The sequence below is a fragment of the Felis catus genome, chromosome E3 (assembly GCF_018350175.1).
Source record: "Felis catus isolate Fca126 chromosome E3, F.catus_Fca126_mat1.0, whole genome shotgun sequence".
NCBI lineage: Eukaryota > Metazoa > Chordata > Mammalia > Carnivora > Felidae > Felis > Felis catus.
In genome coordinates, this window is record NC_058383.1 from 31,425,057 (window position 1) to 31,449,836 (window position 24,780).

Below are 24,780 nucleotides of genomic sequence, written 5' to 3' on the forward strand. Positions count from 1 at the left end.
GTTCTGAGGCCGTCAGTGACTTTTCGGGTGCTTGGCCTTTCCCTCGATTTGAATCAGGGTCCCCATCCCTGGTGGTAAGCGACGGGTTCCCTGTCCTACCGGAAAGGCCGAAGTGAGGCACGCTTTCAGGGATCACGTGGCTCGGGCAGCAGTCAACTTGCAGACCGTCTTCCATCAAGTTAGAGGAGCGACAGCTTTTGCTTTTCAGACGTTAACTTACAATCCTCAAATCCTCTCAAATAACACAACTTTGTAATTCCGCTGTCCTTGTAGGCTTTTTTTTTTTTTAATTTTTTTTTTTCAACATTTATTTATTTTTGGGACAGAGAGAGACAGAGCATGAACGGGGGAGGGGCAGAGAGAGAGGGAGACACAGAATCGGAAACAGGCTCCAGGCTCTGAGCCATCAGCCCAGAGCCTGACGTGGGGCTCGAACCCACGGACTGCGAGATCGTGACCTGGCTGAAGTCGGACGCTTAACTGACTGCGCCACCCAGGCGCCCCCTTGTAGGCTTTCAAGTACACATTTCACATAGAGGATTAGCACAGTCGCTTTGAATTTTCCGCAGAAACGAGGTCCCACGGCAACAGGCCAGCCTTGTTTCACATCTTGAGACGTGAAGGTGAAGTCCTCTTTGGCGTGGGTCATCGCGTACACAGTGCTGCTCCTCTCTACGTGACCTGATGGGGGGAGGGGACAGCATTCGGTCTTTTACCCACCCTCCAACCAATAAGGATTCTGCGACACAAGTGATCTCTTTGGTCTGTGGCTTCCTCCTGATGGAAATGCGGGGCAGCTGCTTACCTTCCTGTCCTTTGTACATCAGGGGCCACTCAAGTTATGTTGGTTGAAAACAGCAGATTTATTTTAAACTTCTTAAGCAGGAGGCTCATCTTCTGACCACTGGAAACCACGGCTCGGGAATGGGTGAAAATTCTGAATTGCGACAACAAGGCACAAATCCAGCCGCTAGGTCTCTAAGGCTCAGGCGCGTCCCCAGCTGGCCGATAGGGCTGCGACCTGGGGCCGAGAGGAGCGGGAAACCGCTGCTACGGTGAGTCACGCTCTTGGGGTTAAGAGGCTGGGTGTGTGGCTGACACTATACTGGGAGTCAGTGCTGGGTTTCTGGACCCATCCGCCATGCCGTGGAGATTCAAGGGACAAAACCGGGTCTGGTGGGAGAAATGTCCTGCAACGTTTCTGAAGAAATACTTGAATTTTGGTTCTTTTTCTTTTTCTTTCTTTTTTTTTTTTTTTTAAGGAACCATAATAACCATCAAAAAAACTTTTGAAGTTTATTTATTTTGAGAGGCAGAATCCCAGGCAGGCTCCGTGCTGTCAGCGCAGAGCCCGACATGGGGCTCGAACTCACAAACCGGTGAGATCGTGACCTGACCTGAGCCGAAATCAAAAGTCAGATGCTCAACTGACTGAGCCCTGCCCCCCCTGCAAAAATATTTTTAAATGTTTTGTATTTAAGACAGCCTAGCTGTTTAGTGAAGATCACATCGTATTTCATAGTCTCCTTGAGAAATAATAAAAATGAGGGACCAAAGGAGTTGGTTGAGTCCTGCTATCTTATTACCGACCCCAGACCCTTGCCCTGGCCCCTTCCAGTTCACAGGTGTTGAAGGGTTTAATCAGCCAAGAACTATTTGGCCGTTTTACTAGATATTTGAAGGTTCTGTACCACCCACATTTCTTTCTCCTCAAATTGCTACAGTTTTCCCTGTGTTCACATGTACAGCACCAAGATTCTCAGCAGGACTTTACGAACCATCAGAAGCCCTCATCAAGCCTTGCGTCTTGAAGGAATTCATGCGTGTGATGAAGGACCACAGATACAATTTGGGTTATAGCTATGACTTCAGGATGATGGTCTCGGAGAGAAAATGGCAAACTGGGTGCTTATGTTTAACCACAGACTCGACGTCTTAGTCCAATGCTGTCTTAAAAGGATCAACATCCGGGGGCGCCTGAGTGGCCCAGTTGGTTAAGCTTGGTTGTGCCTCAGGTCATGACCTCACGGTTTCACGGGTTCGAGTCCTCCGTCGGGCTCTGCGGTGACAGTGGGGCGTCAGCTTGGAATTCTTCCTCTGTCTCTCTCTCCCTCTCTCTCTGCCCCTCCCCTGCTTGAGCTGTCTCTGTGTCTCTCTAAAAATAAATACATAAGCTTAAAAAAAGGGGGATTAGCATGTTTGACTCAGTTGGGGGCATTTTCTATACTTGAAATACCCAGGAAGTAATCAGGCCATATGTATTCTTTTGAGTTCCCTAAAAACCTGGCTCTTAAGCCTTTCAGAAGAAACTAGCTGATGATGTGAATTCGATACCCAACTTTTCTGTACAGATTTTCCCATAAAATCGTTTCCTCGGGGTCCTCAGCCTCACGGTGGCACAGAGTCAGAAACTTCGCTGAACTAGCCATTCAGCTGCCGGGTTACATCAGTGTTCATTTCCTTCGTCTGGGCACTCACCTACCTGCCGTTTAACCACCGAGTTCCTACAACCTGCCGGGTGTGGGGCTGGGCTTGAGAAACTAATGCATACAGCACAGCTTTGAACTTCAAGAGAGCCCCGGTCTAGTTTGTGACGGCGCCAGAATTTTGGAATAGGGGCTGTGTTCGGCCCCGAGGAGGAGGGGGTCCAGAGGCTCGGGAACTTGCCATCTGCCGATAACTGAGTGTTAAGCTTAGAATGTGTGTGTTTGGAGGGAAATGCTAATGGAAACCACGGGAGGGAGCTAGAAGGAGAACTACACATACAGACCCGTGGCATAGAATAGAGAGTCCAGAAAATAACCCCTTACTTGTATGCTGATTGACAAGTCTATCAAGACAATGGGAAAAAGGGTCTTCAACTAATGGCATTAGGACATCTGGATATCTAGATGTAAAAGAAAGATCCTTATGTAACACCGGACACGAGAAAATAATTCAAAATGGGACCCTGGAAGAGAACACAGGTGTAAATCTTCATGACCTTGGTTAAGGCACTAGTTTCTGGAGCTATGACACCTTAACACAAGTGGAAAAAAAAAAAAAAAAAACGAGTTCATCCATACTGAAAACTTTGTGTAGGGGCACCTGGGTGGCTCAGTCGTTTAGACGTCTGACTTTGGTTTGGGTCATGATCTTACGGTCCGTGAGTTCGAGCCCCACGTCGGGCTGTGTGCTGACAGCTCAGAGCCTGGAGCCTGCTTCAGATTCAGTGTCTCCCTCTCTCTCTGCCCCTTCCCTGCTCACACTCTTTCTCTCTCTCAAAAATAAACATTAAAAAAATTTTTAAAAACAAACTTTGTGCTTCGCAAAAAAGTGAAAAGACAACCTACTGAATGGGGGGATATTCAAAAATCTCTTACCTGATGGGGAACTTGTATTAAGAATGTATTAACAACTCTTAACAAGGGGCACCTGTCTGGCTCAGTGGGTAGAGCATGTGACTCCTGATGTTGGGGTCATGAGTTCAAGCCCCATTTTGGGTGTAGAGCTTACAAAAACAAAAACAAAAAAACCCAAATGAGCAAAACTCTTAAAAGTCAACAATGAAAAGACAATCCAGTTTTTAAAATGAGCAAAGTGGAGGGTACTGGGTGGCTCAGTGGTTAAACTCTTAATTTAGGCTCAGGTCATGATCTCACGGTTCATGGGATTGAGCCACAGGCTGGGCTCCGCGCTGACAGCTGGGAGCCTGCTTGGGATTCTCTCTCTCTCTCTCTCTCTCTCTCTCTCTCTTTCTCCTCTTCCCCCACTTGCTCTCTCTCTCTCTCTCTCTCAAAATAAACTTTAAAAAGAACACAAAAGACAGTAACAAGATGGATGTGGAAAAACTGGGGCGTGAGGGGCGGGGAGATGGGCAAACTAGGCGAAGGGGGATTAAGAGATACGAACTTCCCAGTTGTAAAATAAATCAGGGGGATGAAAAGTACAGTGTAGCGATAGAGTCAGTAACACTGTAATAATGGCGTATGGTGGCAGATGGGAACCACAGTTATCTAATGCTCACAGCTTAGCGTGTAGAATTGTCAGATCGCTACGTTAGACACCTGAAGCGAACACAACATTGTCAGCTACAGTTTTTTTTAAAGAGACTTAATCCACGCTTGTTAGAACAGTGCCTGCTGGGGCGCCTGGGTGGCGCAGTCGGTTAAGCGTCCGACTTCAGCTCAGGTCACGATCTCGCGGTCTGTGAGTTCGAGCCCCGCGTCAGGCTCTGGGCTGATGGCTCAGAGCCTGGAGCCTGTTTCTGATTCTGTGTCTCCCTCTGTCTCTGCCCCTTGCCCGTTCACGCTCTCTCTGTCTCTCTCTGTCCCAAAAATAAATAAACGTTGAAAAAAAAAAAAAAAGAACAGTGCCTGCTGCCTACAAAATGCTTAGTAAACACAGATCAATTCATTGAGAAACTATGCAATCATTACAAATGATACAGAGCAACAAACACAGGAGTAAATAAACATTTAAATCAATAAACATGGTGGGATGTTCGCTACGTATTATCAGTGGGACGAAGAAAGTAACGGTACCCACGATCTCTTTCGAATTCTGTCTTAAAGTCCCAATGGGCCTCAAAAGATGGGAAGATACCCACAAAATGCTAATAATGGTTATTTCTGGGTAAGGACCTCAGATTGTTTTTATTAAGATTCTTATTTTAAGGGGTGCCGGGGTGGCTCAGTCAAGTGTCCAGCTTTGGCTCAGGTCATGATCTCATAATTGATGGGATCAAGCCCTGCATCAGGCTCAGCACTGACCGCTTGAAGCCTGCTTGAGATTCTGTCTTCCTCTCTCTCTGCCCCACCCCTACTTGCTCCCTCTCTCTCTCAAAAATGAGTAAATAAACTTGAAAAAATAATTTTTAAAAAGTGATTAAAAATAAAAGAAAAATGATCGAGTTTCTCTCTTTATCCTCACGCCTTAGGGAAAGATCCCAAGAAATGAAAATAGATTCTCAACTTGTCAAAGGGCACTTGTAACCCCACATGGCACAGTACAGGTTGATGGTCAGCAAAGGCAGCTGGTTTTCCCGTCATTGTCATTTCTTGCTAGTCTTACATGCAGGTGTTCTGTTGTTTCCTCAGACTTCATTTTATTTTATTGTATTTTATAGATTTTTTAAATATTTCTTTTTAAAAAAAATTTTAATGTTTATTTTTGGCAGAGAGAGAGAGAGAGAGAGACAGAGCATGAGCGGGGGAGGGGTAGAGAGGGAGACACAGATTCCGAAACAGGCTCCAGGTTCCGAGCTGTCAGCATAGAGCCGACGTGGGGCTCGAACTCACGAACCACAAGATCATGACCTGAGCCGAAGTCGGATGCTTAACTGACTGAGCCACCCAGGTGCCCTCTAAGACTTCATTTTAAAAGACCAATTTTAGGTTCACAGTCAAACTGAGCGGGAGGTACAGAGATTTCCCATATACCTCTGCCCTGCGCATGCATGGGCCAGCCCCCTTATCAATATCCCCGTACATTTGTTATAACCCATAAACCTCCACGGACACGTCATCATCACCAAGAGTCTAGTAGTTTCCAAGGGTTCGCTCTTGGTGGTGTGTATTCCGTGGGTTTGGACAGATGTATCATGACACGTCTCACCATTTTACTATCATACAGAGTAATTTTACTGATGTGAAAATCCCGCATTCTCTACCTGTTCCTCCCTCTCCCCTACCCACTGGGAAACTTGGCAGCCACTGATTTTTTTTTTAAACGTTTTATTTATTTTTGAGAGACAGAGAAAGAGAGAGACGATGGGGGAGGGGGAGAGAGAGACACGCACGCACAAAATCCGAAGCAGGCTCCAGGATCCGAGCCATCAGCACAGAGCCCGATGCGGGGCCCGAACCCACAAACCGCGAGATGGTGACCTGAGCTGAAGTCGGACGCCCAACCCACCGAGGCCACGCAGGCGCCCCTGGGCCATTTTTTTTTAATTGGCTTGTTTTCTTCGTGCATTTTAAGGGTTCTTTATATTATTTTATTTTAAGTTTCTTATTTATTTTGAGAGAGAGATAGAGAGCAAGCAGGAGAGGGGCAGAGAGGGAGGGAGAGAGAAATCCCAAGCAGGCTCCACACTGTCAGCACAGAGCCCGATGTGGGGCTCTAACTCACGAACTGTGAGATCACGACCTGAGCCGAAACCGACTCAGACGCTTAACCGACCGAGCCACCCAGGCGCCCCAAGGTATTGTTTTGAAACGTCTGCAAATAAGCTTCTGTGCTTGTTTTTTCCATCTCTGAGGTGGGACTACTGCCACCAAATCTTTTTAATGTGCTCTGTCCTCTTTAGCCTGAGAATCCGTAAGTAATATCCATAGATCTATCTTCCAAAGATAAACACAGTTAATATTTTAATATCTGGCATGTTTTTGACAATATTTTTTTCCTGGGCATAAGTGTTTTTTTTTTCCAATTTATATTTTCCAAATTATACATTCCTAAAAAATAAGTAAAAATAAAAAATATACACTCCGGGTCCCACTGCAGACCTACTTGATTAGAATAACACATGGCAGCCTGCAGAATCTATATGTTCAACAAGAGGGCAGGTGGTCCCTTTTTTTTTTTTTTTAATGTTTGTTTATTTTGAGAGAGAGAGCGCGCGAGCATGGGGCAGAGAGAGAGGGAGAGAGAGAGAGAATCCCAAGCAGGCTCTGCTCTATCAGCACAGAGCCAGATGCGGGGCTCGAATTCACAAACGGAGAGACAATGACCTGAGCTAAAATCAAGGGTCCAATGATGCTTAACCGACTGAGCCACCCAGACGCCCCGAGGGCAGGTGATTCCTATCCTCAGGGAGGTTTGGGAAACACTGGTACAACGCGAGTGGTAGCTAGAAGTTTCCTACACTTAGTAACGTCTGTAGCAAATTCTCTGCAGGTGAAACCAAATGAGACGGCCAAGTGTAAGACAACCTGAGGAAAACATCTTGTCTTTCCTCTTTTTATTACAAACTGTGTCTTAGGACTTTCAAGTAAGCTACTTAGCATGCGCATTTGGCCCCAGTCTCTCCTTGTTAGGCGTTTCTTCCAAATCTATAGGACCGAGGCGTGTGTATTATTGCATTAATTAAGAAAAAAACTGATCTGATGCGTGAGAATTGCTTCTCTTGAGAATCCATGTTATTTCAATAATCCAATCAAGAGCCTAATTCATACAGAAGAAACGCTGAGACGGCTTTCCTCGCCTTTCGTCTAAAATCATTTCATCTTGAGTGTTATCGGACCGTTCGGAGGAAATTATTTCCGAGATATATATAATTTTTGACTAAAAAGCTGCCTCTCGGACCAGGTGAGAGAAACTTACCATTTCTTGTATAAAATTGGTAGCTTGCTTTTGTTTTGTGTGCTTGGAAGTGCCTTAAAAATGCTTTTTACAATATTGTTTTTGGTTGAGCTGCCGAAACAGGCTCCAGGCTCTGAGCTGTCAGCACAGAGCCTGACACGGGGCTTGAACTCACAGACCGTGAGATCGTGACCTGAGCCAAAGTCGGACGCTTAACTGATGGAGCCACCCAGACGCTCCTAAATATAACACTTTTTAATGTATATTTTATTTTTGAGGGAGAGAGAGTGTGAGTGGGGGAGGGTCAGGGAGAGAAGGAAACACAGAATCGGAAGCAGGCTCCTGGCTCCGAGCGCTCAGCACAGAGCCTGACGCGGGGCTGGAACCCACGGAGGTGAGGTCATGACCTGAGCCAAAGTCGGACCCTCAACCGACTGAGCCATCCAGGCGCCCGTATACTACGTATTTTCATAAGATTTCATTTTTCATGATCTGTTGTTACGAGCAGCGCCTCTCTCAGTGAGCTGGGTCTTTCTTTCCCCTTGTGCACATTTCCATGAATAGCTCTTCCTTCTGGTTACAAGGAGACACGGTTCCGCCTCCTGTGTTTCTTTATCACAGATTTAAGTGCAGAAAACCTCACACTGCCAGATAGAAATGGAATGAGGCTTCTAGCAACGTGGCTCCCTTCTTTGGCTTTGTTCAGAGTTGCTTAGACACGCACATCCATTACAGTGACGTGCCACTGAATTAGTTTTTCCAAGCTGGAGGGTCTATTTCTCCTTCCATTTGAGGGCGAAGAAGGGTTGAAAGCAAAAACGGGCAAACGCCCGGTCAGTTGAACAATATTGCCAACCACTAGTCATTCATTTTCTTAGCACAGATAGCATATATTTTGAACTTTTCCGAGGTTTCCTGTCCTGGAGGTTTAACAAAAACAAATGAAAACAAAGCCTCTGTCCACTGCTTTTCGTCCCTTAAATAGGAGAAGGGCAATTTCAATGACAATGAACTTGAAGCTGGCATGTGGGTACCTAGAAGTTCTCCTGCCAATTTGTCCTGTTGGCACTTCGTTGGTATTATTTTAATAACAGCTGCAAATGCTTTGCCTTGGCTTCTCCATCCCTGAAGTAGTGACACATGTTTTTGAAGTGACTGAAATCTGTAAGATTCTAAACAGAACATCGTGTCCTTTCTGTCTTTATCCCCTGTGTCTAGAGTTTTCCATGTCCCTTCTTTTTCGCCAGTTATATTTTCAAGCTTTTGTTCATGAGATTTCCTTTCTTTTCTTTTTAAGTGTTTATTTTCGAGAAAGAGAGAGACACAGCATGAGTGGGGGAGGGGCAGAGAGAGAGGGAGACACAGACTCCCAAGCAGGCTTCGGGCTCCGAGCCGTCAGCACAGAGCCCGACGCGGGGCTTGAACCCACGAACCGTGAGATCATGACCTGAGCCCAAGTCGGGTGCTCAACTGACTGAGCCACCCGGGCGCCCCTTAACTAACAGAGATTTAAATAAAAGTAAGAAAAAATTCACTTCTTTATTAATCTGCAAGAAACAGATTAGTGGTTGCCTGGGTCAAGGGGAGACAGAGAGGTGTGAATTACCAGGAGGCACAAGGAAACTTCTGGGAACAACGGATGTGTTTTTCATGTGCTAATGCTTTCACATGAAGGCCAGTGCGGGGCTTGAACTCAGGACCTTGAAGTCAAGACCTGATGTGAGGTCAAGAGTCAGAGGCTCAACTGACTGAGCCCCCCCAGGTGCCCCTCGATTGGATACTTTAACTGTGTGCAGTTTTTTCCTTCATTATTACCTCCGTGAAGCTGTGAATAAAGCAGCAGAGAGTGGACAGTTCCAAGCAGTGTTCCCCAGTCTTTGCAGATCGTAAGCCCCGGGTGCTGGGGAAAGTCTGCTTTCCTGGATCCCCGTGAAGCACCAGGTGAACTGTGCTTTCAACAAGGGACGTGGGAATTCTCGAGCTGAGGGACGATGGGAAACACGGGTATAACGTGGGCCTAGAAGGAGGCCTCCCTCATCTGGACCAAACCCTCATCAGGAGCAACCACATGAAGTTACCTCCATCCACAGCCAGGGGGAGACAAACGATGATTTCCTGATTTTTTTCTCCCAGTTCCATCACTACAGCAGGACAGTGTCCCAACAGCCTCTCCTGGAAGGAGTTTTCCCAGCTCCTCGGCATCTTCTGTGATGGGCTGAATGGCGAGGAGGCTAAGCTGATGGGTGAAGTGACTTCCGTGAGAACCCACATTACCGCAATTACCCAATCCAGATCCTACCTCCTACAAGAGACACTCCAAGAGCCGCGTTTGGTGTTTCCCTGGAAGCGAGTTGGCTGTTGGTTGTCAAGGAGATTCACTTCATCAGGTACAGGAAACTGTGTTTTTGAAAAATACGAGTCGCCGTGTGTTTGGAAGTCGTGAAGATTTTTTTGTTGTGGCTACCAGGTGAGGTCAGGGATGTTTCTCGTAGGAACGGAAAACATCTGTTCACACTCCTAAAAGTACGGGAACAGAGTCTCGTTCATGCTGTCACTGAGTTCTGTGAATTTCTTCAGGGCGACGCGCAAAAATCACGTAATCTTTTATCAAGTTATCCTTTTCTTCATGTTTGTTTGTTTTTTAAGTTTATTTACTTATGTTGAGAGAGAGGGGGACAGCCTGAGTGAGCAGGGGAGGGGCAGAAAGACAGGTGGGGGAGAGAGGACCCCAAGCAGGCTCCCGCACTATCAGAGTGGAGCCGGATGTGGGGCTGGAACTCACGAACTGTGAGATCATGACCTGAGTCGAGACTGGGAGTCAGACGCTTAACCGAATGGGCTACCCGGGTGCTCCTTTATCAAGTTTTTCTCACTGAGCTGGCAATCCATTAATTTTCCCATTTTTTGTTAAGAAGAGTAAGAGACATCTGCTTGCAAAAGTACTTGTTTCGGTGACTCCCATTCTTAAAAAGTCACTCACTTAACTTTCTGCATATCCCCTTAATATCAGCACCGATATTACATAGACTCCCATGTGAGCAATGTACAAAAATTCCCTATGGATTAGATTGAATACGGTGGGGGCGCCGGGGTGGCTCCGTCGGTTAAGTGTCTGATTTCAGCTCAGCTCATGATCTCACGGTTCGTGGGTTCGAGCCCCGCGTCGGGCTCTGCGCCGACGGCTCGGAGCCTGGAGCCTGCTTCAGAGTCTGTCTCCTTCTCTCTCCGCCCCTCCCCTACTTGCCCTCTGTCTCTCTGTCAAAAAAAAAAAAATTAACATTAGAAAAAAATAAAATAAAATGAGTAAGGTAGTTATCAAAACAGAAGACCCCTAACTGTGACGTGCCTCTTAAAAATGTCTTCAAATGTCACAGATCGTGCCCAGCACCAGGATTTGCTGCTGGGTTATGTGCCTGGAAAAAGGAAGATGAACAATGAGAAAGAGGACGAGTCGATTGAGTTGATTGAATCAGTCCCTTGATTGAGTTGAGATCGTCGCTGTTAACCACAGGGATGAGACACGACGTCTGTCTTCACATGGGTCCTTCACGGTCCTCAGGCGGCGGGCAGCCCGTCGATCTGCTGAAATGCCAACCAAGGCGGGGTTTCCCCGTGGTTCTGGCCTTAACTCTGCCCCTCACCAGTGGCCCTTTGAAGTCTGGGGAACTCGAGAAACCCCTTCAGTTCACTCAGGCCAGGACAAGAGCATCAGTGGGAAACTTCTACAAGCTTTCTTCCCTCCTGCATGTCAAACGCGGCACCCGGGTCTCCCCACTGGCAGAGGAGGGGAGAATGGACCCCTGTACTGAGTTCAAAGTTCCCCGTTCTGCCTCGTCTGAGGCACATATGGCTTTTAGCACCTATTCTGTGATCTCTCGGCGTCTTCGTTCGATAACACAACTTCTGTTTTGTGCTCCGTTCCACGGGTGTCCGGTTTAGCACCACAATCTTAAATACGCCACCAGACAGGGTTGCTATTCCCATAAAATGCAACATATATTCCGAGTCTTGACGTGTTTGCTAGCAAAGCAACCCAGAATTGGGGCACCCAATTCGGTAGTGGGCTCTCTGTAGAATCCAGAAGTTTGTGACCGTTCCATGAAGGTTGTTGAAAGAAATGTCCAAAGCAAATCAAGAATACGTACTAAAACACCCTGATTTTCCAGCAAATCCTGACTCCACGGAAGCCCGTCTCCAGGCTGTCCTGACCGCTGGCCCTTTGAACCATACCATGGTTCTTGGGTAACTTGTAATTCACAGAATTCAAAGCGTCATCTAAAAGCCATGTCACCCCATACAGGGAAAACAGTTTCCTAGGACACCTGTCGATGTATCTGACCTTCATTTCGTTCTTCCCTGATCCCGGCAGCTAAGATTCATCATGATCTCAGCACCTCGGGCTTATTGTCAGCATGCTTGGTTGCAGACAATATCCACATTCATCCAAAAAGTTGTGTTCGGGTAGATTCTGCTGACACTTCATTTTTATTCTTCACCGGATTAATGGCTTTGGTTTTTGGAATGGCCATGGCAGCTGTCTCCTTGGATCCTAGAATGTTCTTCTTGGCAGTGATGATGATGGCCACCGCCGTGGTTTATGTCGTCATTCTCGGAGCGCTCGCCTTTGGAGCACGCTGCCAGTCGGCGGAAATCGGCGCTCCCCGCGTAGAAGAATTGTGGAGGTACAGGATGGAACAGGTTGAAATTTACACTTAGCGACAGAGAAACCCACAGTCAGCGCTGGCCTGTAAACTTGCCCGAAACCTGGCTTTCTTTAGACCCTTGGGCCTTTTTAAAGCTTCCTGAGCGTTTTGAAAGACACAAACGTGGGTTTCTGAGAAGCTTGTCTGATCTCAGAATGTTCTTGTTCCCTATTGCTTCTGTGAAATTTCTTCGTGGGGAAGACCTCTGTCAAGTTCATGACAGACAAAGGAACCCTTTCTCTCTCACCTGCTGCCACCCCTCCTGACCTTCTAGTTGCCTTCCTACTGTCGCCGAGGATCTACTTGTGCCTCTCGTTCTGTCTCTTCACGTCACCTCCTGCAGGGTTTCACATGCACATCAGGGACCTGCCCGAGACTGAAGGTTCCCAGCTCATGCCCTCGTCACTTGCCTTGGGATGAGATGCCCCAATCTTACCTCTGCGAGCAGTTTCCCGCTTCCATGGTCCTGTCCTGTCCCGTCATCACTGCCACCTGTGAGCCCCTTCACATACCCATTCTCTCACCACACAGCCCATCTCATTCTTGGTCAGGTGCCCTGGCTTCCCTGACTTGCCCTTCTTCTTGTCTGATTCGTGCTCCCTCTAGAAATACCTGTGAATCCTCCCTCCCTTCTAATTCTACGTGCCTGGTCCTATATAAACTTACCCCCACCAAACCACCACCAGGGCACATGAAATCAAAGGGGCAAACATCTTGGAGCAAATCCAAGGTTGACCGGATTAAGGTTGACTGGCTGCCTTTCAAATCGTGATCACTAACCTCAAAAGGCAGTCCCCACTCTGTCCGGTCATGCTTTCAACTCTGCCTAGAGTCTGAGAGAGTCTTTTGTAGGACAGTTGGCCAATGAAAAGTCTTTCCTTGTCCCTCGACGGGCATTTGGGGGTCCCACAATGATAGGGATGGCTCCTGTCCCTGGGAGTCCTACCGGTCCCCAAGCCCTATCCAACAGCCCCCGAGCCCCTCTCTCTGAAATATGAAGGAAGACAAACTTTTAAGGAGCATCTCCGCCTGCCATGATCTGCAAACTGAAAGGACTTTAGAAGACACAGAGCCAGGGCAGGGAACAGGAAACAGAAAAAATATATTGGTATAGATAGTTGATACTGTTATTTTCAGACATATAGGGGAACAAATTACATAAGAGACATAAGAATAGTGTGTTATAAAGGATCAATAAAGAAAAAAAGCAAGAGCTCTTGGGAATTAAAAACAAGGACAGAGGGGCACCTGGGTGACTCGGTTGAGTGTCCAACTCTTGATTTCAGCTTAGGTCATGATCCCAGGTCGTGGGATCGAGCCCCACGTTGGGCTCCACACGGAGCATGGAGCCTGTTAAGATTGGCTCTCCTGCTCCTTCTGCCCCTCTCTGCCGCTTGCACATGCTCTCTCTCCCTCTCTCTCTCTCTCTCAAAAAAAAAATGAGGATAGAACTTAAAAATTGAAAAATTTGGGGGACACCTGGGTGGCTCAGTTGGTTGAGCATCCGACTTCGACTCAGGTCATGATCTCACAGTTTGTGAGTTCAAGCCTCGCTTTGGCCTCTGTGCTGACAGCTCAGAGCCTGGAGCCTGCTTCGGATTCTGTGTCTCCCTCGCTCTCTGCCCCTCCCCCACTTGCACTCTGTCGGTCTCTCTCAAAAATAAATTTTAAAACATTAAATTTTTTTTTAAAAATTGAAAATTTTTTGTATGATAAAGGTGTAGGGATATATTGAAGGACAACCGTTTGCAATGTGGAAAACTGAAAACAATGTCCAAAAATAGTGATTAAGCACATACAAACACTCACACACACATACAATGGGGCATGATCTTGAAACATTTTATTGTCCCTAAAGTGGATGTCAAAAAAATCTAGGGGCGCCTGGGTGGCTCAGTCGGTTAAGCGTCCGACTTCGGCTCAGGTCATGATCTCACGGTTCGTGGGTTCAAGCCCCGCATCGGGCTCTGTGCTGACAGCTCGGAGCCTGGAGCCTGCTTCTGGGTCTGTGTCCCCCTCTCTCTCTGCCCCTCCCCCATCCATGCTCTGTCTCTCTGTCGCAAAAATAAATAAAAACGTTAAAAAAAAAATCCAAACATTATAGGGCGCTGGGCTGGCTCAGTCGGTGTAACATGTGGCTCTTGATCTTGGGGTTTAAGCCCCATGTTGGGCATAGAGATTACTTAAAAAATCCAAACATAATGGCATCGCACACTTAAAAACTTAAATTTGGGGCACCCGGGTGGCTCAGTTGGTTAAGCATCCGACTCGGTTTCGGCTCAGGTCATGATCTTGGGGTTTCATGGGTTTGAGCCCAGTGTTGGGTTCTGTGCTGGCAGCTCAGAGCCTGCTTGGGGTTCTCTGCCTCTCTTTCTCTGTCTCTCCCCCAGTCGCGCTGTCTCTATCTCTCTCAAAAATAAATACACTTAAAAAAATTTTTTTACCCTTAAATTTATAAGATCTCTTCTTAAGTGTTCTTACCAAAAAAGAAGACAAGGGGAAAAAAAAAAAAAAGCAAGAGAACACAAGCAATCTCGCGGAGATGATGGGTTCATTTATTACCTTGACTGCAGGGATGGTATCATGGGTATATGCATACGTCCATAAATTCATCAAAATATATACATTAAATATGTATGATTTTTTGTCTATTAAGTATACCTCAATAAAGCTGGAAACAGAAATACATTGGATATCATTAATAGTGATTGTTTCTGAGTGGTGGAATACTCAATGACCTTTATTTCTATACGAATCTTCTATTTTCCAGAATTTTCCAAGGAACATATGTATTACTTTTTTTTTTTTTTTGAAAGAGAGAGAGTGTGAGCAGGGGAGGGGCAGAGAGAGAGGGAGACACAGCATCCGAAGCAGGCTCCAGGCTCCCAGCTGTCGGCACAGAGCCGGATGCAGGGCTCAAAGTCAGGAATGGTGAGATTGTGACCTGAGCGGAAGACTGAGCCTCTGAATCACCCTCACATTGGGCTCTGCGCTGCCTGTGTGCAGCCTGCTTGGGATTCTCTCTCTCACCCTCTCCCTCTCCCCCTCCCCTTCTTGTGCTCTCTCTCTCTCAAAAAAAAAAAAAAAAAAAAAAACAAAAAACTTTAATAAATAAACAGGCTCCTAAAAGGAGACAGTAGGATCATCGTTGCCAGGGGCTGGCGAGGAGGGACAAATGGGGAGTTGGTCAAAGGGCACAGAGTTTCGGTCGTGCAAAATGAGATAAGACCCGGGGCGCCTGGGTGGCGCAGTCGGTTAAGCGTCCGACTTCAGCCAGGTCACGATCTCGCGGTCCGTGAGTTCGAGCCCCGCGTCAGGCTCTGGGCTGATGGCTCGGAGCCTGGAGCCTGTTTCCGATTCTGTGTCTCCCTCTCTCTGCCCCTCCCCGTTCATGCTCTGTCTCTCTCTGTCTCAAAAATAAATAAACGTTGAAAAAAAAAATTAAAAAAAAAATGAGATAAGACCCAGGGATGTAAAATTCGGTATGGTGACTGTATTAAGGATACTTTAAAATAACCATAATAAACTCACTATATATTAAAAAACAATACTGTGTTGTATACATGAAATTTGCAAAGAGGGTAGATCTTACGCGTTCTCATAGCAACAGTAAAAAAAGAAAGAAAGAGAAAGAAGGTGGTAATTCTGGGAAGCGATAGGTATGTTAATTAGCTTGATTATGGAGATCATTTCACAACATATATATAGATATATATCGATAGATATATATATCGATATATATCTATATATATATCTATATAGATATATATCTCAAATCATCCAGTTGTATACCTTAAATATATGCAATTTTTAGTTGCCAATTGTACCTCAACAAAGCTGGAAACAAAGAACAAACTATTGATGCCCAAAACAACAGGGATGAATCTCACAATATTTATGCCGAGGGAAGGAATGTAGAAGAGTCTATACTGAATGGTGCTATTTATATAAAATGCAAAATAATTCATAGCAGTAGAAAGCGGATATTGGGCCGCCCTTTCTGCCCACTGGGTCCTGTCCCCATGCTTTAATAAAAACACCTTTTCTGCACAAGAAAGAAAAGAAAGAAAGAAAGAAAGAAAGAAAGAAAGAAAGAAAGAAAGAAAGAAAGAAAGAAAGAAAGAAAGAAAGAGAAAGCAGATCAGTGGTTGAATGCAGGCGGGACGGAGGAAGGCATGATTTACAAAAGGGGACTTTCAGGGGTGACGGATGTGTTCATGATCTTAATGGTGCCGATCCTCGTACCTTATTGTATTTCTTTGAGGCAGTGAGGAAGTAGAGAGTGAATAATTTTAGAGCATTGTCTCGCTAGTTCTCTTCAGCATTAAGAGTCCCTGTGGGGCTTGCGGAAAGCTGGTCCTCTGGGAACCAATCTGGAGGATTGTGCCTTTGCTGGGATGAGCACTGGGTGTTATATTTAGGGGATGAGTCCCTGGAATCTACTCCTGAAATCACTGTTGCGCTATATGCTAACTAACTTGGTGGTAAATTTAGAAATTGGTTAATTTTTTTTAAATGTCATGCCCAGTGGGGAGATAGGTTCCTAGCCAACTTCTGACTTACTAACCTTAATTTTTTCCTCCGAATCTCTGCAGACGAGACTCCTCATGACCTCAGCTTTTGAGGTGATACCCAGGGGAGCTGGTTGCTGAGAAGATGGCAGGAAGGGTTTCCACAGAGTTTTTATAAATGTATCCTTTTTTGGGGGTTACTCATTTTGCTTCTGGAACTTTCTGCAGTGGCTTTCTTGTCTGATCACATAACTCTCTTGCAATGATGGTGTTTCTGAAAAATTTTTAAGTTTATTGACTTATTTTAAGAGAGAGAGAGAGAGAGAGAGAGAGAGAGAGAGAGAGAGAGAGAAACACAGAGAGAGAAAATCTCAGGCAGGCTCCACACTGTCAGCATAGAGCCCGATATGGGGGTCAAATTCACAAAACCATGAGATCATGACCTGAGTCGAAATCAAGAGTCAGATGCCTAACTGACTGAGGCACCCAGATGCCTCTGGAATTGTTTTTATTGTTATTACTTCAATGTTCACCTTGTATGGAGCATGCCAAAATTCCAGGAAATTCATCTTTCAGCCTAGAAGAATTAGCAAATCTTAGAAGTGCCCAGAGGCTTAGAATAACTACTTCTGGTATTGTAAAATGGAAGCGTCCAGAGCAAGCACCTGACTATAATTTTATGTTAAACCCAGATATCTTTGGGCCTTTGGATCCCCTTAAACCTCTTTGAGCATTGTTTTGAGTAGAAATAAACTCTGGCTTCTAAAAAGCTTGTTACCTGAATTTCGGAATGTTCTTGTTCCCCGTATTGCCTCTGTGAAATCTCTATTTCTTCCTGCAGAAATCCTTGGCTCTCAGAGTCGTGTCAGGTGAAGAAATCAGTTTCCTCTTGCTTACTGTTGGCTTCTCAGCATCACCGGAGACCCAGAGGCTGCCTGCCCCCTGGCTCTTCCCGTAACCCCCTCGTTAGTGAGGATGGAACATCACAGCATGTGTTGCTTTACTGTTTGCCTGTCTTCACTTGTGTTTCTGGCTTGGAACTTGGTCTGTTTGTCTGTTGGGTTTTGGCTTTCTCCTCATTGGCCCTTCCTTCCAGTGGCTCAAATGTAGTTTCTTGTCTGTTACAACTTGTGGAACCACCCTCCTGCTCTGTCCCTGCCTTTGACTTGGCGTCTGCTCTGTTTTCCTCTACATTTGTTCTTTTTTTGTTGAGTGAAAATAATCCATTTGTGTTGTATTACTGTTTTCAGTTTCATTCCTGAAAACAAAATTAGGACCTTAAATTCTTTTATTAAACAAAGCTGGAGAACCAAACCAAAACAAAACAAAACAAAAAAACACCATCAAGCTGGAAAAGAGAGATAAATTGACTCTTAGAAATGGGGGCTTGGGCGCCTGGGTGGCTCAGTTGGTTAAGCGTCCGACTTCAGATCAGGTCATGATCTCATGGGTTCATGAGTTCGAGCCCCGCATCAGGCTCTGTGCTGACAGCTCAGAGCTTGTAGCCTGCTTCTGATTCTATGTCTACCTCTCTGTCTGCCCCTCCCCTGCTCATTCTCTCTCTCTCTCTCTCTCTCTCTCTCTCTCTCTCTCTCTCTCTGTCTCAAAAATAAATTAACATTAAAAAAAATGTGGACTGTATCAGGGCACCTTGGTTGTTCAGTCAGTTAAGTGTGGGACTCTTGGTTTCAGCTCAGGTCATGATCTTGTGGTTTGTGAAATTGAGCCCAGGTTAGGGCTCTGTGCTGACTGTGTAAAGCCCGTGTGGGATTCTGTTTCCCTCTCTCTCTCTCTCTGCCTCTCCTCCACTTCTCTCTCTCTCTGAAAATAAATAAATAAAATAAAATAAAATTTAAAAAAATAAAAGGAATGAGTCCAGATACCTGCTACAACATGGATGAACCTTGAAACCATTATGCCAAGGGAATGAGGCCAGGTGCAAAGACTGCATGTTGTAAGATCTCATTCACACGCAACGTGCCGAAAGCAAACCTAAAGAGACAGAAAGTAGATTAGTGGTTGCCTGGAGCGGAAGCTGAGAACAGGGCTTGACTCTAAAGGGACATAGCAGATCATCTGAGAGATGAAATGTCAGAAAAATGATTGTAGTGATATTACGAACTCTGTAGATGTAATAAGTATCATTGAATTGCACACTTGAAATAGGTAAACTTTATAGTTTGTAAAGTATACCTCAAAAAGCTATTGAGAAGAAACACGACAAATTTAAAAATACTCAGAGATACATAGTTTAGACTTTGAAGTCCACGAGTTCAAGGAAACTGTTATGGGAACATCTCTCTGTAGTGAGTGTTTTTTGTAAGGTGAATGCAGTGGAGTCACTCCAGAGGTCATGTCCTGACTTGAATGCAAAATCAAAAAGTCTGGAAGTTTCTAGAAAAGAGGTGAGCCCTCTTGTTTAGTGAAAGAAGAGAACGTGGGAGTATGGATCAGGGAGTGAAGTCTTTCCGTAAAAAGGATGCTACTGAGACAGACTTCTCTTGTAGAATTCCATGCGTCCACCAACCTCCAAAGATTCGTGACCTGCAGATTTATTTGGGGCACTTTGGTATTGGCCTCACACTTGGCAGCTGCTGAATTGTGAGCCTGGAATTCATACCATGGCTTGCTAGGCTCAAGCCTCAGTCCTCACGTGGATCCAGGCACACAGAACATAAATATAATCCCGGCAGCCGATTTGCCCAGCAAAAATGGCGCCGGACACGAGATATCTTAATGGTTCTTGTACTTAGTGCTTCAATCACGGCTGACCCTTCCCAAGGCAACATGAGCTCCCCCTTCCCCCGAGCTTGACCCCAAGTCAACAGCAGTGACAGGAAACACCTGGGAGTGTTTCCCCCCTCTGAAAGTTTTCCTTCCTTATCTTTCTATCCATACGCTGGATTGGTGGGAGAGAGTCACCCAGTTTTCCGGGGGGGAAGAATAAAGTTCCCCTCTTGTTTCTGTTCTTCTTAAATTTGAAAGAGTGTTCGTCCTATCCCAACATTTATATAGGTTTACTTATACGAAGTTCCTCGGACCCGTGTTCTCTGTTCTCCCTGGGGTTCCTTGTGCTTCACGTGAATCTCAGGAGTACTGACTAAACCATTTTTTTTTTTTTTTTTTTTGGAGGCAACTCACTGGATTTGAAGATCAAGACACATGGCTTCCTGAGGTCACCTAAAAAGGTATCGCAGACAAAAAACACTTGCAAAGATTGTTTAGGGAGGACAAGAGTACCGTGTAAGAGATCAGCCTTTCTTGCACCCTGAGAAGATCAGATTCAATCAACTATTAATCTATCCTGTCATATTCATGAGAGTAGATTTCAGATTCTATCTAAATCTACTGTGCCTCCAAATGGAAAAAGGAGGGTTATGATTCATCTTTTGCCGGCCTAACCCATGACTTTTTTTTTTTTTTAAGCTTCTCCCACAAGGACGCGGTCTGTTTGAGTATCTGGAGGATAAGGTTACCAAAAGAGCGCCCTGCGAAAGCCTCTTCACACTCGCTACTGGGCTCCATTATCCTCACCAGCCTGGGATCGGTGACTCCAGTTATGGGCACTGCCGTCACAATCGGAGCTTAAGACAACCTATATAGTGGTCATCGTCGGGATCGTACTCGTTTTTCTGACTATCTCTGGAAGTATCAACATGCTTCCAGAGATCCTTTGGAGCACAAGAAGCAGCTGAGAACATCCACCTTGTCTTGTATCAGGTTCCACCTCAAGGCCAGTACCTGCTTGGAATCTTTTTTTTTTTTTTTTAATATTTATTTATTTTTGAGAGAGATACAGAGTATGAGTGGGGGAGGGGCAGTGAGCGAGGGAGACAGAATCGGAAGCAGGCTCCAGGCTCCGAGCTGTCAGCACAGAGCCCAATGTGAGTTCTCGAACTCAAGAACTGTGAGATCATGACCTGAGCCGAAGTCAGACGCTCAACTGACTGAGCCACCCAGGCGCCCCATCCTGCTTGTAATCTTATATGGAACCTGACTGTCTCTACACCTCCAATTTTGTTTTAGGCACCATTCTCAAACTTGAAATAAGACCCTGAAAACTAAAGTGAAAGAGATTTTTAACATCTCCACCTTACTTGGAACTGATTATTCCTTCTGGAGTTTTCTAAAGCTCATGCTATCTGGTTCCAGCCCCTCTCTCCTTCCTATGGCTGACCTGTTAGCGTCTGTCGGCCCATATGCTGCCCCCTCCCCACTGGTCACTGAAACCTGCCAGACAATCCCAAGTAGACTCCACGCTACCAGCACAGAGCTCGACGTGGGGCTCGAGCTCACGAACGATGAGATCGTGACACGAGCCGAAATCAAGAGTCAGACGCTCAACCAGCTGAGCCACCCAGACACCCCTCGTTGGTATTTTTTTAAACGACTTTATTGAGACAAAAATCACATACTATCCAATTGATCCACCTACGGGAATAAGGGGTGCCTAGAATATTCAGAGTTGTGTAACCATCATGACAATTGATCATAGAACATTTTTATTGCCCCCACCAAATCTCATCCAGATTAGCAGTCACTTCCTGCTGCCCCCCTACCGTAGGTAACTACTGATCTACTTTCTGGCTCTATAGCTCTGCTCACTCTGCACCTTTCGTGTAAATGGAATTGCACAATATATGGGTTTTTGCAACTTACCATCGTGTCTTCTAGGTTCATCCACTTTTATTTTTATTGCCAAACAATATTCCACTGTTACGGTTAGACCGCCTGTTATGCATCCGGTCATCACTTGACGGACAGCCACTGGTTTTTGGCCGTGTCTCTCTGCAACAGCCTTTTTGCCATACCCCAGACACTGTCACCCGCAACACAGGAGCCTGGATCCCCACCTTCAGTCATTCTAGTCTCTGACCACAGCTTCCCAATCTTTTAGATCATTTACACTACTGTTCCCACTGTGGAAATGCTTATCTCCAAAGACCCCCAACACAACCACTGCCAAATTGCTCATTTTCCACGGGTCCCGTAGGGTCTTTACTGCTCCCATTATCTGACTTGGAGTCCATATTCCACCATCACTGTTTTCCACGTGCCCTCAAGCCCCTCTTCCTCTCTCTCCTGCTCCGCCGCTCTTCTTAAAATACACAAACGTTGGTCAACTTTACGAATGACTTCTTGGGTGTCTGTACTGATGTAGCTAAACATTATGTTCCAACTGTCTCTTTCTTATTGGTCTAAGACCAAGGTCAACCATGTCAACTGGGCAGTCAGCCCTCTCGTCCACATTTATTGCCAGCCCCCAACTTCCCATAGGAGAGGAGGAGAATCCATTCTCGGGAAGTATACCACCTTAAGAAAGGAGACCTTGGCTCAGTGAAAAGTTGGCTGGCTTCTTTATGACCCTTCTGTGAGTTCCTCATGGTCTTTAAAGGACCTCAACGATATTTTAGACCCAGCTCTCTATTTGGTATCCCTTCACATCATACCTTCTAAGAGTTGTTATGGGCTCAGTTGTGTCCCTTCAAAAACCCCTGTTGAAGCCCTGACCCTCAATGTGACCGTATTTGGAGATGGAATCTGTACAGAGGTAATTAAGGTCAAACGAGGTCATATGGTTGGAACCATAATCCAACAGGACCACTACTGGATTGTCCTATTGGATCGTTCTCTTGGAAGAGAATCAAGTGTGTGTGGGCACAGAGAAAAGGCCACCTGAGGATATAGGGGAAAGGTGGTTATCCACGAGCCAAGAGAGAGGACTCAGGAGAAGCCAAATCTGCCCACACCTTGATCTTGGATTTCCAGCCTCCAGGGCTGTGAGAAAACAAATTTCTGTTGCTTAAGCCATTCAATCTCTGTTGTTTTGTTATAACAGTCCTAGCAGACCAATGTACTAGTCATATAATTTTTCTACTTGGAAGAAAAAGTAGATGCTCGTATTATCAATGAGGAATAGAGGTATCAGTCATGGAAGCAAATGAACCAGGATCTTGTCCAGAACTCTATAAAGTATATCAGACTGTCTCCCCTTTAAGGAAACTATCACTTCATGTTAAATGGTCTATCCTTCCAGGAGAGAAGTGACTTTACTAAATTGGAGATATAGAAATCATATTTGGAAGAAGTCACATATTAGGAAAGCACTGTTTGAGGATTATCATATGACTCCAGGCTTGACTATTGATTAGGCATTTCGAGTTCATTTGTCATAAAAATGTTTAAGGGTTGCCTGGGTGGCTCAGTCAGTTAAACATCCAACTCTTGATTTTGGCTCAGGTCATGATCTCACGGTCATAAGATGAAGCCCCAGGTCAGGCTCTGCACAGAGCATGGAGCCTGCTTGGGATTCTCTCTCTGTCTCTCTGTCTCTCTCTCTCTCTCTGCCCCTCCCCTGCTCATGAGTACACACACACACCACACACACACACACACACACACACACTCGCACGCTCTCTCTCTCTCAAAATAAATAAATGAACATTTAAGGGTGGCTGAGTGGCTCAGTCAGATAGGTGTCTGACTTCTGCTCAGGTCATGATCTCTTAGTTCGTGAGTTCAAGCCTCATGTCAGGCTCTGTGCTGACAGCTCAGAGCCTGGAGCCTGCTTCCGATTCTGTGTCTCCCTCTCTCTCTGTCCCTCCTCTGCTCATGCTCTGTCTCTCCCTCAAAAATAAATAAACATTTAAAAAAAATAAAAATAAACATTTAAAAGTGTTTAAGCACATACAAAAATAGTACGAATATAATCAATACCCAGGTACCACAGGCTTTGAGAAATCTTTATAATTTTTCATATGTCAACTATATCTCAATAAAATAAAATATCTTGTTTTCTAGGGCAAGATCTTAACAATTTGCCTACGTACTTTAGACTTAAAAAAAAATAAGACGTTAGGGGCACCTGGGTGGCTCAGTCGGTTGAGCGTCCGACTTTGGCTCAGGTCATGATCTCATGGTTTGTGGGTTCGAGCCCCGCGTCGGGCTCTGTGCTGATGGCTCGGAGCCTGGAACCTACTTTGGATTCTGTGTCTCCCTCTCTGTCCCTCACCCACTCTTGCTGTGTCTCTCGCTCTCTCAAAAATAAATAAACTTTAAAAAAATAAAATAAACAAGACGTTACAGTTACATTGAAGTCTGCTGTGAAGTCCTTGCCTGACTTACCGCTTTTCTCCTCTTTTCTTAGACGTAACCCGTGGAAGGAATAATCACGGCCTCCTGAGGCATCCACGTTCTAATCGCTGGACCCTGTGGCTATGTTACCCTCCATGGAAAAGGGGACTTTCCAGGTGTGACTAAGTGAAGGACTTTGAAATTGAGAAATTATCTTAGATTAGCCGGTGGGCCTACTGTAATCCCGAAGGTCTTTGTAGAAGAGGAAGCAGGAAGGTCAGAGGGAAGGAGGTGCAAACCGGAGGCAGAGGCCGGGGAGGTGCGGGAACAGAACCCACAGGCACCAGAAACTGGGAAAAGCAAGGAGACAGACTCTCCCCTCGGGGCTCCAGGAGGAACGCGACCCTGCTGACACCTTGATCTTGGCCCCGTGAGACCCATTTGGGACTTCTGGCGCCTCCAGAACCGTAAGAGAATAAACGTGTGTTGTTTGAAGCTGGTAGGTCTGTGGGGGTCGGTTACAGCGGTAACAGGAAATCAGTCTCCAGGGCACGGATCTCTTCTGCTGCGTCTGCTTTGCTGTAAACTCCTGTGCAGCGCGGTTTTCATCTCACACATGATGGGGTTCCTCCCTAGCGGTTTAAATTGGGCATTTTATTATTATTATTATTTGTTTTAATGTTTATTTATTTTTGAGAGAGAAAGAGAGACAGAGACAGAGTGTGAGCAGGGGAGGGGCAAGGAGAGAGGGAGACACGGAATCCGAAACAGGCTCCAGGCTCCGAGCTGTCCGCACAGAGCCCGACGCGGGGCTCGAACTCACAGACCGTGAGATCATGACCTGAGCCGAAGTCAGACGCTAGGCCGACCGAGCCACCCAGGCGCCCCTGGGTCTTTTTTTTTTTTTTTTTTTAAACACCTCTTCCATATCTCTACTAAGCATGTTTAGGCTTTCCTCCACTTTCTGGAACACGTGGGATGCAGTTGTGATAACTATTTGCTGCGTCGTTCCTGGATCGGCTGGAACTGGGTCACTCCGCTCTACTTCCTGCCTGCCTTGTAGGTTTTCACTGGCTGCCCCGCATTGCCATTGTCAAGTGGTTGCGTGTCTGATATTTTTCTGGATGCTTCTAACTGTTCTTGCGCTCTGTTCGGAACGCAGCTACGTTACTTGAAATCGTTGGATCTCAGGTCTAGCTTTTAAAGCT

At 45.8% G+C, this 24,780-nt stretch overlaps 1 long non-coding RNA gene across 2 annotated transcripts; it reads left to right on the forward strand.

Moving 5' to 3' along the window:
* Nucleotides 1-6,714: 6,714 nt before the first annotated feature.
* Nucleotides 6,715-20,230, forward strand: LOC123382551. 2 transcript variants are annotated; one of them, XR_006591075.1, is made up of 5 exons: nucleotides 6,715-7,290; nucleotides 9,418-9,671; nucleotides 16,583-16,678; nucleotides 19,631-19,686; nucleotides 19,925-20,230. It is a non-coding gene; the product is annotated as an uncharacterized LOC123382551 (long non-coding RNA). The 2 variants fall into 2 exon arrangements; XR_006591076.1 differs by lacking the exon at nucleotides 16,583-16,678 and having other exon boundaries at nucleotides 6,722-7,290.
* Nucleotides 20,231-24,780: the final 4,550 nt, after the last annotated feature.